The sequence below is a fragment of the Bufo bufo genome, chromosome 4, assembly GCF_905171765.1.
Source record: "Bufo bufo chromosome 4, aBufBuf1.1, whole genome shotgun sequence".
In the NCBI taxonomy this organism is placed as follows: Eukaryota; Metazoa; Chordata; class Amphibia; order Anura; family Bufonidae; genus Bufo; species Bufo bufo.
In genome coordinates, this window is record NC_053392.1 from 596,941,921 (window position 1) to 596,956,246 (window position 14,326).

At 45.3% G+C, this 14,326-nt stretch overlaps 1 protein-coding gene across 11 annotated transcripts in view; it reads right to left on the reverse strand.

Moving 5' to 3' along the window:
- Nucleotides 1-14,326, reverse strand: part of LOC120999536 (zinc finger protein OZF-like) — a 2,085,412-nt gene that overhangs the window by 1,481,925 nt on the left and 589,161 nt on the right. Inside the window, exons 1-2 of one of the 11 annotated variants that reach the window (XM_040430487.1) lie at nucleotides 6,883-6,922; nucleotides 5,717-5,819 (exon numbers count right to left, since the gene is read on the reverse strand). The exons of the other annotated variants lie outside the window; for them this stretch is intronic. The gene's annotated coding sequence lies outside the window, so the exon portion shown is untranslated. Of the gene's footprint in view, nucleotides 1-5,716; nucleotides 5,820-6,882; nucleotides 6,923-14,326 lie in introns of those variants that run through there. 11 annotated transcript variants of the gene reach the window in all.

Consider the following 14,326-nt stretch of genomic DNA (forward strand, 5'->3'; position numbering starts at 1 on the left):
CGGCCACTTCTGGTGCCGCTCGTTCCCTGACGTCATCTTATTGAGGTCTCGCGGGATCTCGGCGTCTAGCACCGGAACCTTTTCGCGCCCACACCACGCTCCTTCTGGGTCCTTCTGTGCCGGTATTGTCGGTGAGTGAGCACCCCTGCGCCCATTATCACTCTCTTTCCTTTTTTCAGTCCCTCATTATGTTTTTTCTCTCCTTTCCAGGTCTGTTGTGCTAGTTTTGGTGGTCTGGGGTGAATTACTCCTGCCATCACTCTCTCATGTCTCGCCATAGTGCCTGTGGGTGTCCCCATTACCCCTCCTATCCCCTCTACACTAATCAGCCGCAGGGATGATGCCTCACAGGAGGTACAAAACGCTGCGCTGCAGCAATCTATCTCTAGTGCGATCATGGCTGCTATGGGCTCTATGTCCTCAGCACTTTCGCAATCTATATCCCAGGCCCTGTGTTCACAGTCAGCTTCTGACCTGAACAGGCCATCAGCCTCCAGAACCTCTGTGACCGATGGTTATCCATCACATGACCACGCGGTTGTCCCGCGAAAAAGAGCCTGCACGCGACAGGCAGAACGATCTAGCGCATGGAAAACGGCCAGGACTCTACCTGAGCCACTATCTGATTCAGACAAGGAATCGATTGAGGAGGCATTGAACGAGTCACACTATGACTCAGTAGACGAACTTGAGGATGTGGCAGTTGATCCTCTAGAGTTAATGCCCGATCCCACGCCACCCACTCCCGTGGCTACTAGGCAAGAGGGTCAGTCCTCACTAGACGACATTCTGGTTGATCCCCTGGGCACTCCTCTATTCAATCCTGACGAGCTCCATCATCCCCGCTCCGCAGAATGGCTCCCCGCCACTCACGTAGCTCAGTATTTGGAAGCTAAAATCCGCACTCCTTTAAGTAAGGAATCCCGCAACAAGTTGCTAGCGGAATGCCCTCGCCCTCTTATTCCCAATAAGGTGTGTGAGACGCCTACGGTGGACCCGAAGATGGTCCAATTCCTGACCAAAACAAGGTTTAACCCGAAAAAAGGGCTAGATTCGGCCCTGCGGGCCGTTCAGGATGAACTCCTGGACATCACGGGGCCCCTTGCCAGGATCTTCGACATGGCGGAATCCGCCAAGACAGAGGGTAGATCCGTTGACCCCATCGAATTGGGGGGCTGGATCCAGAGGGCCATCTGCATTGCTGGCAATGTAAATACCTCTTTGGCCATAGAAAGGCGGAAAGCCATTTTGATGAAGGTGGAGCCAAAACTCTCCAACCTTGCCTTATCTGAGGCGGGCAAGAATGCCCAGGGCCTTCTATTTGGAGACTCCTTTATAAAGGAGTTGGGTAGATATGTCGGAGCGTTCACGGCCCTGGACAAAGCTCAAACATCTATGAAAAGGGTATTTAACACCCGTTTCTCCAATAGGGCCGGCAGTTCTAGGGGACGTCTGTCCGGCCGGTCCGATTTTCATTCCCGAGGCTCGGGAAGAGGCTCCTTCAGCTATAGATCCTCGCTCCAGGATCCCAGGCACCAACCTTCCTTTTTCCCCTCCCGGAGCGCTACAGGACGTTCCAGAGGTTTCCGTGGAGCTCCCTCCTATCGACGACCAGTTGGTAAGTACTCAACCCGTTCTAACGTTGTATTCTTCAACAGATTGTGTCGGGGGCAGACTCCGTCTCTTTTTCAATGCCTGGTCCGAGATCACCTCAGACCGGTCTGTGCTGGACACCATAAAGGGTTTCACAATAGACTTGGTAGCCTCCCCAAACCTTCTACCCGCCCCCCATCCCATTCACTTGTCCGAGTCGCTTCGACACCACTTACACAGGGAACTAAGGGACTTAGTCCACAAACAGGCGATAGAACGTACCACCCCTCACACCACCGGTGTGATCAGCAATATGTTTCTGGTACAGAAAAAAGGCGGTCAAATGCGCCCAGTTATCAATTTGAAATCCCTCAACTCGCTGGTACAGTATCGCCACTTCAAGATGGAAGGCATCCATCTTTTGAGGGACATGCTCATCCCGGGCGATTGGATGGTCAAACTCGACCTCAAGGATGCGTATCTCACGGTCCCGGTGGCCCCCGCCTCCAGGGATCTACTTCGTTTTCTTTGGGAGACCAAATTTGGCGCTTCACCTGCCTACCATTCGGCCTCTCGTCCGCCCCTTGGTGTTTCACCAAGGTGATGAAACCTGTGGTATCTTGGCTACGCAGCAGAGGGTTACGCATGATAATTTATCTGGACGATATTCTTATCATGGCACAGAGTCCGTCCCTTCTCTACAAACACCTTTCCATGGCCACCAGTCTCCTCTCAGGGTTAGGTTTTATCATAAACCAGGAGAAATCTTGTCTCACACCATCAACGTCTATGGAGTTCCTGGGTTTCCAAATAGACTCCACTTCCATGACCCTTCATCTCCCTCTGTCCAAGGTCCGATCTATTCGCAAAGAATTGCGACATGCGCTTCTCCTACCTCAATTGTCACTGCGACACTTGGCACGCCTTATAGGACTTCTAGCGTCATCTATCCAGGCCATATTCCCAGCACCCTTGCACTACCAGGCCCTTCAGAGGCTCAAGATTGCCCATCTCCGGTCTGGGGCCACGTACTCGGACATGATCACTCTGGACTCAGAGACGAGGGACGAGCTACGGTGGTGGATCCAGAACCTATCGGTCTGGAATGGCAAGGCCTTATTCGGTCCGGTACCGGACTTGATCATAGAGTCAGACGCCAGCTTGCGCGGTTGGGGAGCGCACTGCAACGGGATTTCCACCGGAGGCCCCTGGTCCTCCGAGGAGTCTCGTCTCCATATCAACGGCCTGGAGTTACTGGCAGGGTCTCTGGCGATTCGCAGTTTCGCCAATGGCACGCTCACGACCTGTATCAGACTGCGGATGGACAACGTTTCCGCGGTCCGATACGTCAACGGGATGGGCGGAACACGTTCCTCGGTTCTGACCTACCTGGCTCAGGACTTTTGGGAATTCTGCCTCGCCAAGGGTATCGTTGTGATAGCGGAACATCTTCCCGGCCTCCACAATATGTTGGCAGACTGGAACTCACGTTACTTCTCGGATTCCAGCAGCGATTGGAAGTTAGACGAGGAGGTATTCCTAACTATATCATCTCGCTGGGGTCCTCCCTCGGTGGATTTATTTGCGAACCGGTTGAACGCCCAGATATCCTGGTTCTTCAGCTGGCGACCGGATCCTCTGGCAGAAGCGGTGGACGCATTCCTGCAGCAGTGGAAGGGAGCGTTGATGTACGCTTTCCCTCCATTTGCTTTGATCCCTCGGGTTCTCCTTCAAGTTCAGCGCCAAGCGGCGGAGTTGGTTTTGGTTCTGCCTCTGTGGCGATCTCAACCTTGGTTCCCTCTGGTCCTAGACCTGTTGGTGCAGCCTCCTCTCCTCCTTCCGGATCTCCCCTTTCTGCTGCGAGACCCGACGGGGGAGTCCCACCCCCTTATTCGAGCAGGTTTACTTCGCCTTCTCGCTTGCAGGATCTCGGGTGTTCCGGCTCGCTGTCTGGAGTTTCGAACACAACTGTTTTCTTATTGGAAAACGCATGGGCTCCCGGAACCAGACGGGCTTATCGAACCGCCTGGGACGCTTGGGCTCGTTGGTGCGGAGAGCGCGATCTGGATCCCTTTCGAGCCCCTGTAAGTTCAGTCTTGTCATTCTTGTCTTCCTTGTATGATTCCGGTAAGGCTTATCGTACGATAAACCTCTACAGATCAGCGATATCCTCTAGGCACGAGGGTTTTGAGGGTTGTCCTGCGGGTCAACATCCTCTGGTGTGTCGCTTATTAAAAGGCTCTCGTCTGTCTCGACCTCCCAGACCTCGATTCTCTGCAACTTGGGATGTGGGGTTGGTTTTGAATTTTTTATCTTCATGGTTTTCTAATGACCAGTTGTCCCTTCGCCAGCTTTCGGCGAAGTTAGTTACGTTGTTATGCCTCATCTCTTGTAAGAGGGTTTCCGACGTCCGGGCCCTGGACTACGATGCGCGGTCATTTACTCCAGAAGGTGTTCTATTTAACATTTCCAGACGTACTAAGACGGGCATCCATTCAGTCTCTTACCCTGCTTTCCGGCAGTCCCCACAACTTTGTCCGGTTGCATGTTTACAGGAGTATGAATCTCGTACTGCTTCCCTGCGTGTCCCTACTTTTCCTAATCTGTTTATATCTTTTAGGAGACCCTATGCTCCCGTCTCCAGTGTGACCCTGTCGCGCTGGGTTAAAGAGATCATGAGTCAGGCAGGTATTGACACCAATATCTTTACGGCCCATTCTGTCCGCAGTGCCTCCGCTACCTCTATGTCGGTCTCAGGAGCCCGTCTGGAGGACGTCATGCGCTTGGCGGACTGGTCTAGGGTTTCCACTTTTCGTGAATTTTATTTTCGTCCCATTACGCATGCTTTTAATTCTGTCATTTCTCAGCTTTAAACTTGCAATAGGAGCCTCCGTGTCTTGTGATAAAATTTCATGATTTTCCTATTCCATGACGTAAAGTCATGATTTTATTAAAGACACGGAGGCGAGTATTGCCCGCCCTTCCCACCCTTACTGGGGTTGTCTTAATGTGGATTTATTATTCCATTGCTATGTTTATGACTTTGTTTTCTGTACTATTTATTTCTGATTTGGAATTTATGTTTTGATTTTCATTCCATTGCCTTGTGATTCTAGCTCGGTTTGTTTTTCATCCTACAGGCTGAGTTGTCGCTTTCTCTGCAATTCCGGTTCAGAGTACGGTGTTGGTTTCGTTACACCATCAACGACCGTTTCTCCTTCTGTTGAAGAGTTTGGTTCTAAGGTTCAAGAATGTCGGTTGCGGTCCGGGATGTCCAGTTTCCGGAGAGTTCTGCAGTTGGAGTAGCTGCTCAAAGAAAGAGGATGATCCCAGAGCGTGGAGTCATTATATGCTGGGATGGTGGGGAGGAGTCGGTTACTATGGTTTTCTTTTTTGATTGACATATTCATTCTTTGCTGCTATGGTAACAGTAAAGGAAGTTATAGCAATACTCGCCTCCGTGTCTTTAATAAAATCATGACTTTACGTCATGGAATAGGAAAATCATGAAATTGTGAGCCCCATTGGGGACAGTGTGATACTAACGTCTGTATAGCCCTGCTGAATATAATAGCGCTATATAAATGCAGAACATAAATACAATAAATAAATAGGCCACTTCTGATGACAGGTTCCCTTTAATGGATTTTTAATAATGGTCGCTCTGTATTTGCATCGAAACAGTTATAAAAAAATTCCAGTGAAAATGAAGTTTTCATGCAAACCAACATTCAGAGAAGAATTTATTACTTTTTGAACTACTAGATACAGCTGCTACTGTTCATTGGTGGCTCTTTTTATTTCAGTTCTTTTTTATTTCGGCTCTACCATAAGGCTTTTCCTATTTCCAAAAATTCACAAGTGTCAGTAAAGCCTCTAAGTACTACGGAAAGAGGGTTCATAGAAGGTAGAAGAATGGGCGATAACCCCAACCTTCTGATCAATACTGTGGGACACCTGGTATCGGTAACAATTGTGTGCTAATAAAGGAAAACCTGTCAGAAAGTCCAATATGTGACCCCCAAACTGCCACCACTACCTGACTATACAATGAGTCATCAGTAGCCAGTGAAGGAGCAAAATCTGTGAGTCTTCTCTGCTTTATGTAGTGGTTACTACTCACCTGGGTGGTTATCTGTGGGAATGTCCTCTATGATCTGCTCATCACCCCTCACATATGTATCTTCAGCCTTAATATTGTTCAGATCTTTACCCAGATTTAAAAGCTGTGAAACAGAAATTGTAAAAGTCAGCAGACTGATGGAGAAGTCGTGTGGAAGGTTTGATGTGACCAGAAAAAATCATTAATTACAATGACAAAGTGATGAAATGACAGCAGAGTTATCTGCTATGGCAGCGGTCCATGCCTATAGCTCCTCTCCTTCCTGCTGGTGGGCACGTCTGCTGCCTGGTTTACCTGCTCCATAGCTTTAGGGCTCCAGTAGTCCAGTCCCACAGACATCCCTCTCTCCCTTCCCAGTGGTCCCGGCTGCTGGAATAACGCTGTCCTCCCACACAAGCTGAGGCCTGCTTCCTGCCGATAATGACCTTCTCTGCCCATAGGTCATGTGTGCACACACTATCTCTGGCTCTTATAGGGCCGGCATGCACGCACTCTAATCTCTACAAGCCATGGAAAGAAGCCTGATCAATAGGTTCTAGTATGCTAGTCTCATGCAAAGCTTGCTTGCCTGTTCTGTATACAGACTTCTGCCTGACTTCTAGATTGGACCTTTTGCTGTCTGACCTGACCCTTGCCTGATCTCCGTTCTGATCATAAGCTGCTTGCCCTGACAACGGACCATTTATCGGACTGCATGTGTTCTGCCTTTCCTGACAACGTGAGTCACCAGTCACTTGTACAGAAACTACTTCAAGTGCAGCAGCCTAGTGGTTCCCCTGCAACAAAGTCCAGATCCCTGTACAGGGGATAAAGTGGAGGGAAGGGGGTCACTTAGATAACACACTTTGGAGCAGAACCATGTCAGATCTGTTCAAGAGACACAGTGGATCTACATGTGCCAAGTTTCATTGTCTGACCCAAAAATATCTGCAGGTCTCCTGTATATATGCATCTAGTTGGTTCCTTATTCCAACCAGCGGTCTCTACTGACCAGAAAACTGTGAGAAGATCCAGACAACATGTAAGGTCTATAGTTAGCTGTAATCCTGCCATCTCTACCTTTCTCATTATACAAGGATAAAACATATAATACTGGTTTATAAAACAAGACTGAACACAAGATCTTCACAGCACTTCTACAGATCATAGGGAACCTTTCATGAGACCTTATTTCCATCTATCTGATCATCATATGGAATGATTTGAACCATCCTGTAGAAGAAGAGGACTAGGACATCTCTCATCAAGTAGAAGAAGAGGACTGGGACATCTCTCATCCTGTAGAAGAAAAGGACTGGGATATCTCTCATCCTGTAGAAAAAGAGGACTGGGACATCTCTCATCCTGTAGAGGAAGAGGGCTGGGAGTTGTTCTCTCTTCTTTAACTGTAGGAAAAACATATGCAGCGTACTCAAGTTGTGTGCAGTAGGTGTTTCTGGGTGATGTAGTGCAATATACACTAACCTGGTACAGCTGACTCTCTGCAAGGGCAGGTATAGGTAGAAATAGTTTGTGACGCCAGTGCCAAGTAAACGGTGGCACGCCGTTTGCGGATGCAGGAATAAATTGAGGAAACGTAGTCTTAAACAGAACTTCAACTTTAGTAGTTTGCAGGCAGAGACAATATTGGAAACGCAGTTCCTCAGCATACAGTCGATTTGGCAATTCGGTCGATACAGGCAATACAGTACAGCAGGGTTATTACAGAGTGTTGAACACAGGATTTGCAGCAAAGGAGCTTGCACTCTAACTCTGTCTGATCCTGGAATGTAGCAATCCTCCACCAAGGCCCATTAACCTAAGTCTGGCTTTATATCCTTGGCTATAGCTTAGATAAGTACCTCCTCTGTCTTTCTTAGTACCTCTGGCTCCTCTGATCTTTGCCTCAGTCTCTCCTAGCTTCTGAATGGTTCCTCAGGCCCTTAGGCTAAGATGTTCCTGCTTCTGCATATGGGTATTCAGGAGGGAATCTTCTCCTGAACAGCAGGCTTCAGGCCTGGACTTGTCTCAGACATAGTCTAAACTCCAACTGTAGGTTACAGATACTAGACTCCGTCTGCCTTGCACTTCCCTGACTGACCTTATATAAACTAGGGCTCCCTAGCTCCCTCTATGGACTAGAAGTAGGAATGACACCCCTAGCAGGCCTGTAAGTGCAAGTTTCAGTGACGGGGAAATACACACATTACATTACATTTTATAAAACTGGCATACAACAACTCCCCAATATTAAGGAGGGACGACAGCACACCAAGTGACCTTTGGTAGTAACGGGTATTACAACTCCCGTATACTACACATATGGTGACAATTAATTTCTGACATATAACTAGTGAGAGGATGTGTGTATTTAGTCATGTCTTTTACTTGGTGGCTGGTGATCCTCCATCATAACGTTCTTGTACAGATCTTTGTGTCCTTCTAAATACTCAGACTCCTCCGTGGAGAAATAGACAGCGACATCATGACACCTTATAGGAACCTGACAACACAATGATACAGTCATCACCCAGATCTCTTCATAGTGTTACTGTATAATGTCCCGGCATTCCCAGCGATGTCACCTCTCCAGTCAGAAGCTCAATGATCTTGTTGGTGAGCTCTAGGATCTTCTCTCTGTTGACTTTCTCATGTATCGGGATGTGAGGTGTCGGCCTGGATATTGGGCTCAGGATTCCTCCCCGTCCTTCAGATACCGGGGCCTGACAATGCTCACTTGAGGTCTTCTTCACTATTGTGTATGCCTGGTTATGGAGAGACGCAGTAATAAATATCACGCCATACATCTCCAGAGTCCTTCACCTCTCCAGTCATGTCCATCTGTTAGTAACATAGATAAGATGATGTAATGTGACATTATCAGAATCTCTCACCTCTCTAGTAAGCGGAGGAGGATCTCTAGGGTGAGATTTATTATACTCTCTGCCATCTTGTCCCCATCCCTATCCATCCTTGATGGGTCAATCAGGAGAATGATCTTACATAGGAGATATCCACAGAGCAGATCCTAGATTGTAGGAACCTGAATGGAAAGAAGATGAACCGATGTAAAATCATAGAAAATCCCATGTAAAATACAATTACTGGAGATAAGAAAAGGAAACACTAGAGGAGATAATAAAGTCTATCAAGGCAGTTCCTCCATGTTTCAGGTCAAAGCATGTCACACCTTCATATTACCACTATAGTCAGTTACAGGTCACAGCGGTAATACCAGTATAAGGCTACTTTCACACTAGCGTTTTTTGCGGATCCGTCATGGATCTGCAGAAACACTTCTGTTACAATAATACAACCGTATGCATCCGTCATGAGCGGATCTGGTTGTATTATGTCTTCTATAGCCATGACGGATCCGTCATGAACACTATTGAAAGTCAATGGGGGACGGATCCGTCCCTATTGACTTACATTGTGTGTCAGGACGGATTCGTCTTGCTCCGCAACCACATCGCGGACAGAAAAACGCTGCTTGCAGTGTTATTCTGTCCGCGATGGGAGAGGAACCAAATGGTACAGAATGAATTTTGGTGACTCTGTTTCGTTCAGTTCAGTTTTGTCCCCATTGACAATGAATGGAGACCAAACTGAAGAGTTTTTATCATATGACGGATCTCAATAGCGGAATTGAAAACGCTGGTATGAAAGTAGCCTAAAGCTGTAATCTGGTAGATCACTTCATAGATCTAGAGCTCAGACTGCCCTCGTCCTATCAGTTGGAATCACAAGAATAAAGGGCATCTGTCAGCAGATTGGTACCTGTGACACAGGCTGACCTGGTACATGTGCGCTTGGCAGCTGAAGGCATCTGTGTTCGTCCCATGTTGATATGTGCCCGGACTGCTGAGATAATTATGTTTTATTATATGCAAATGAACCTCCAGGAGTAACGGGGGTGTTGCCTTTTTACCTAGAGGCTCCTCCTTTCTGCACCTGCCACGCCCTTTTCACTTTGATTGACAGGACCTGGCAGTGAAGACGTAATCACACCTGACCCTGTCAATGACAGTGAAATGGACGTGGCAGGTGCAGAAAGGAGGACCCTCTAGGTGTAAGGGCAACACCCCCGTTGCTCCGAGAGGCTTATTTGCATATATTAACTCTTTCTACCCCAGGCCAGTTTTCACCTTCCTGCCCAGGCCCATTTTTGCAAATCGGACATATCTCACTTTATGTGGTAATAACTTTGGAATAGTTTTACTTATTTAACCGATTCTGAGATTGTACTTCATGTTAGCGGCAAAATTGGGTCAATAATTTTTTCCTTAACTTATTAACCACCTCCCGTCTGCCCATTGACTATAAACGTCCAGGAGGTGGATCTCTATTTCTGAAAGCACGTTTTAAAACGTCTTGCAGCTTTCCCCCCTGTGCTCTGCCCCTGTACATAGAAACTCCGTGACTAAGCTGCCTCCTGACAGCCAAGAACATGGATCTTTACACTGAGACCTTTTTTCCTGGTCTCTAGGCTTTTGATCGCTCTGACAAGCAGTCAGAGCGATCACAAATGCATCTACCATCTCCCTCTTATTACTGCCAGTCAGAGAGGGAGATCGGTATTTAAACTAGGCATCGCGATCATAATTCTTAACTGTAAGCCCTGGAGACCGATCAGCATGGTCTCCAGGGCATGTGAGCCCTGTAATTTCCAGTTACAGCGCTCTGAAATGCTTGTACCATCTCCCTCTCTGTAGCGCTGGCAGGAGAGGGAGATCGGTACATTCACACCCCACCAGCGATCCCCCAGCAGCTGTTTACACTGGAGACAAATCAGCATAGTCTCCAGAGCATGTGTTGTGAGCGCTGTAATCTGCAGTTACAGCGCTCAGAAAGGCTTGTACTGTCTCCCTCTCATTAGTGATAGCAGGAGAGGGAGATCGGAACATTTACACTCACTCACCCAGCAGCTGTTTTCACTGGAGTCCAATCAGCACGATCTCCAGGACATGTGACTGTCTGAGCCGGGAGAGTGCAGGAGCTGTCAGGTCTCCAGAGACCTTGATCAGCCCTGCACTGAGGCTGTACAGCAAAGTATACTGCTGTACAGCCTCTCTGGGGGGTGCATTTCTCCTGTAACTGGAGCTACTATGTCAGCCCCAGTTACAGGAGAAATCAACAGTGAAAAAAAAAAAAGTGAAGTTAAATGTCCCCCAGAGGTCTTGTATGACCTTATGGGGGATGCAAAGTGTAAAATAAAAAAATTAAAATAAAATGTAAAAAAAATAAATAAATTACGTTTTCACATGTAAAAAAAAAAAATTCCCCAAGTAAGGAATAAAAAAAATCATTAAAAAATAGAAAAAATAAAATAAAATAGACATATTTGGTATTGCCGCGTCCGTGACGGTCGGCTCTATAAATATATCACATAATTGACCCAGTCCAATAAACACCATAAAAAATAAAAATAAATAACTGTCAAAAAAAGCCATTTTTGTCACCTTACATCACAAAAAGTGCAACACCAAGTGATCAAAAAGGCGTATGTCCCACAAAATGGTACCAATAAAACAGTCACCTCATCCCGCAAAAAATGAGCCCCTACATAAGAAAATCTCTAAAAAAATAAAAAACTATAGCTCTTAGAACATGGAGACACTAAAACATCTTTTTTTTTGGTTTCAAAAATGCTATTATTGTGTTAAAGTGAAATAAATAAAAAAAAGTATACATATTAGGTATTGCCACGTCCGTAAAAACCAGCTCTATAAAAATATCACATGAACTAAACCCTCGGGTGAACACCGTAAAAATAAAAAAATAAAAACTGTGTCAAAACAAGCAATTTTTGTCACCTTACATCACAAAAAGTGCAACACCAAGTGATCAAAAAGGCGTATGTCCCACAAAATGGTACCAATAAAACTGTCACCTCATCCAGCAAAAATGAGCCCCTACATAAGAAAATCTCTCAAAAAATAAAAAAACTATAGCTCTCAGAACATGGACACATTAAAACAATTTTTTTGTTTCAAAAAGGCTATTGTTGGGTAAAACTTTAATAAATAAGAAAAAGTATACATATTAGGTATCGCCACGTCCGTAACAATCTGCTCTATAAAAATGTCACTTGACTGAACCCCTCAAGTGAACGCTGTAAAAATAAATAAATAAAAACTGTGCTAAAACAACAAATTTTTTGGTCACCTTGCCCCATAAAGTGTTATAATTAATAATCAAAAAATCATATGTACCCAAAAATAGTACCAATAAAACTGGCACCTTATTACCTAGTTTCCAAAATGGGGTCACTTTTTGGGAGTTTCTACTGTAAGGGTGCATCAGGGGGCTTCAAATGGGACATAGCATCTAAAAGCCATGTGGAGTTCCTTTTCTTCTGCGCCCTGCCATGTGCCCATACAGCAGTTTATGACCACATGTGGGGTGTTTCTGTAAACCGCAGAATCTAGGTAATAAATATTGAGTTTTGTTTGGCTGTTAACCATCGATGTGTTAAAGAAGAAATTGGATTAAAATGGAAAATCTTCCAAAAAAGTGAAATTTTAAAATTTGATCTCCATTTTCCTTTAATTCTTGTGGAACACCTAAAGGGTTAACAAAGTTTGTAAAATCGGTTTTAAGTAACTTGAGGGGTGTAGTTTCTACAATGGGGTCATTTATGGGGGTATCCACTATGTAGGCCCCACAAAGTGACTTCAGACCTGAACTGGTCCTTAAAAAGTGGGTTTTGGCAATTTTCTTAAAAATGTGAAGAATTGCTTCTAAACTTCTAAGCCTTCTAACGTCCTAAAAAAATAAAATGACATTTCCAAAATGATGCCAACATAAAGTAGACATATGGGGAATGTTAAGTAATACATTTTTTATGAGGTATCACTTTCTGTTTAAAAAGCAGAGCAATTGAAATTTATAAAATTGAAAATTTTTCAAAATTTTTGGTAAATTTGGGATTTTTTCATAAATAAAGGTGAAATATATTGACTCAAATTTATGACTATCATGAAGTACAATGTGTCACGAGAAAACAGTCTCTGAATGACTTGGATAAATAAAGGCGTTCCAAAGTTATTACCACATAAAGTGAGATAGGTCAGTTTTGCAAAATTAGGCCTGGTCAGGAAGGGGGCAAATGGCCCAGATGGGAAGTGGTTAAAAAAAATCTAAATTTCACATATCCAGAATAGCTTTTTTAAGCACCAATTCAGTTATAAAGGGATTTTGAGGGGTTTACATAGTAGAAACCACTCATAAATTACCCCATTTTAGAAACTAAACCCCTCAAATTATTCAAAACTGATGTTACAAACTTTGCTAACCTACAACAGTTTACTAGAAAATGATGGTAATTTAACCACTTCACATCCGCCCATAGGATATAAACATCCTATGGGCGGATGTTTACAGTCATGGCCGTAAATGTTGGCACCCCTGAAATTTTTCAAGAAAATGAAGTATTTCTCACAGAAAAGTATTGCAGTAACACATGTTTTGCTATACACGTTTATTTCCTTTGTGTGTATTGTAACAAAACCAAAAAAGGAAGGAAAAAAAGCAAATTGGGCATAATGTCACACCAAACTCAAAAAATCTTAATATTTGGTTGCACACCCTTTGGAAAAAGTAACTGAAATCAGTCGCTTCTATAACCATCAATAAGCTTCTGACACCTCTCACCCAGAATTTTGGACCACCCTTCCATAGCAAACTGCTCCAGGTCTCTCTTATTGGAAGGGTGCCTTTCCCAACAGCAATTTTAAGATCTCTCCACAGGTGTTCAATGGGATTTAGATCTGGACTCATTGCTGGCCACTTCAGAACTCTCCAGCGCTTTGTTGCCATCCATTTCTAGGTGCTTTTTGACGTATGTTTGGGGTCATTGTCCTGCTGGAAGACCCAAGATCTCGGACGCAAACCCAGCTTTCTGACACTGGGCTCTACAGTGCGACCCAAAATCCGTTGGTAATCCTCAGATTTCATGATGCCTTGCAAACATTCAAGGCACCCAGTGCCAGAGGCAGCAAAACAACCCCAAAACATCAATGACCCTCCACCATACTTCACTGTAGGTACTGTGCTCTTTTCTTTGTAGGCCTCATTCCGTTTTCGGTAAACAGTAGAATGAAGTGCTTTACCAAAAAGCTCTGGCTTGGTCTCATCTGTCCACAAGACGTTTTTTCCAGAAGGATTTTGGCTTACTCAAGTTCATTTTTGCAAAATGTAGTCTTGCTTTTTTATGTCTCTTTGTCAGCAGTGGGGTCCTCCTGGGTCTCTGTCACGAGGGTATCAAGAGCCACGTCTGACTCCGTTATACCCGGGGTCAGGAAGTCGCAGCGGGTGGCTGCGCGCTCTATATCTAAAGATCATGGTGTTTCTTAGTTATTGTTTTCTGTGTTTGCCTTGCTATCCTTTTTGTCTCTCTCAGGGATCCGTAGCTTCTCCTCCTCAGCTGTTTCGTGTCTGCCACTCCCTACCTCCTTATATTCTCCCCTCACACTTCTCTAGTTGCCAGTTATAGAGCTTCCTGCCTGGACATCTATACTGACCCACTGGAGTGGTTAATCCTGGTTGTTGTTCCTGTGTGCTACCCTCCGGATCCCTGTTTGGCTTATTGTTGTCTCCTGTTGTCGCCCACCTGGGAATATATGTTGA